The sequence below is a fragment of the Triticum dicoccoides genome, chromosome 3A (assembly GCF_002162155.2).
Source record: "Triticum dicoccoides isolate Atlit2015 ecotype Zavitan chromosome 3A, WEW_v2.0, whole genome shotgun sequence".
In the NCBI taxonomy this organism is placed as follows: Eukaryota; Viridiplantae; Streptophyta; class Magnoliopsida; order Poales; family Poaceae; genus Triticum; species Triticum dicoccoides.
The window spans coordinates 485,187,780-485,189,657 of NC_041384.1; positions in this window are offsets into that span (position 1 = coordinate 485,187,780).

A 1,878-nucleotide genomic window follows, 5' to 3' on the forward strand; every position below is an offset into this window, starting at 1 on the left:
CCTGCTGGACCCCTGCCCGGCGTCTCCAAGGCGAACCGGTGGTAGCGGCGGCGCGTCGTCGTCGTCGCGGTCGTCGAGGACGACGACGCCTCCCTCGTCCCGGCCGCGGCGCCGGGCTTCGAAGCGCTCAAAAGCGGCGATCTGGCGCTCCAGCTCCGTCTGTGCCCAGTCGTCGCGCGCCCACTTCAAGGCCGCCTCGTCATCGAGCTCCTCCTCCTTGATGCCGCCGGCGGTCCAGGGGAGCCCTGGCTTCGTCTTCGGTTTGACGAAGCGCGGAGGTGTCGAGGAGGGGGCGCGTCGGCCGCCCTCGTTAATGACGATGCCGGCGTTGCGGGTGCGCCGACCGAGCGGCGTCTCCGTGGCGGGCTCGGTCTTGACGCCAAAGAGCGCCAACGAGGATAAGTGGGAGGAGGAAGAGCCGAACCTCCTCGACACCCACGACCCGACGCTCCGGCGGGGGGGGGGGAGGGGGGACGGGCGTCGCGGCAGGGTATGCCAGCGGCGGGTTGTTGCCGCCCTCGAGGTACTCCAGCACCCCGTGCAGTGCACGGCCGGGGACGCCCCACCAGAGGCGAGGGCCGTCGCTGTTCTTGACGCACCCATCATCGGGGCCCCGTTCGTGGATGCCAGCCGCTGCGCCTGCCGCCGCTGGAAATACTCCATCCACGCCGTGTGGTTGTCAGCGGCGTACCGGGGGAGGGCGCGCTGCTCCTCAGTCAGGGCTGACCGCACGCGGTCGACCTCTGCGGCGAAGAAGTCGGGGCGCGCGTCGACGTCGGACACCGGGGGAATGGGGACGCCGCCGTTGCTGAGCCTCCATCCCGTTGGCCCGACGCGCATGTCCGACGGTGCCGGGATGTTGGCCTCGAACAGAAGCCACGCCTCCGACGACTAGAGCGAGCGGCGGCCAAAGCCGTTGGCCGCCGCGGCGTCGCCGAGGAAGCGCTTGGCCATCGCTGGAGAGGGAAGGAGGGAAGGGGAGGACGAGGGGAGGTAGAGCTCGGCGGCACGGACGGGAGAGGGTAGAGCTCGGCGGCTACTGGTTTGGGCTCGGGATGGTGTGGCCAGGGCGAGGGGGAGCGGCAGGTCTTTATAGCCCGCGCCGTGTGTACGCGTGGCGGGAGGGGAAGCGTCACCGCGCAGCCCGTGACGCGCCGACCCGTGAGGAATCAATGGAAGGCTGACCGGCGGCAGCCTTACCATTGATTCCCCGCGGGAAACTGAGGCGCGCTGGGGAAGACGAGGTGTCGTCTCGCTGAGGCAGCTGGCCCACGGCTCATTCGCGCCAAAACTGTTCACCCCAGCGTCCCCGAGCGCGTCGGGTTCGGCCTGGGTCCGCCGGTGTCAGTTTCGGCCCAAGGCGGCAAAAAACGGGCTACTGGGGCGCGACTAGGCCGATTTTTTGACGCCGGCGCAGCAAAATCACCTGAGAAGGGCCTGTTGGAGGCGCGGATGGAGATGCTCTTATATTTAGGAACTAAGGGAGTACATGTTATTAGTTTAAGTTACTCCTCACTATGACTGACCTCGTGGTTGCCCAGATGTCAGGAGCACAAGTAGTGCACAATGCCTGATACACCGAGTGACACGCTTATGTCCACCTTTACACGGCTGTACGGCTTGCATGGATCACAGGTGACGTTTGGATTTTCCCGATATAAATTACAAGTAAATGTAGTTCGAGCATTTCGAAACTTGAACACAGATCAATGAATTGTGTTCTAGTATAATTCGAGTTTAAATTACATAGTTTGAGCTAAGTTTTGGAACTACCAACCAATTATCGAGTTTGAATCTGAAAAACAGAAATACTCCCTCTGTAAAGAAATATAGAGCATTTAGATAACTACTTTAGTGATCAGTGATCTAAATGCTCTT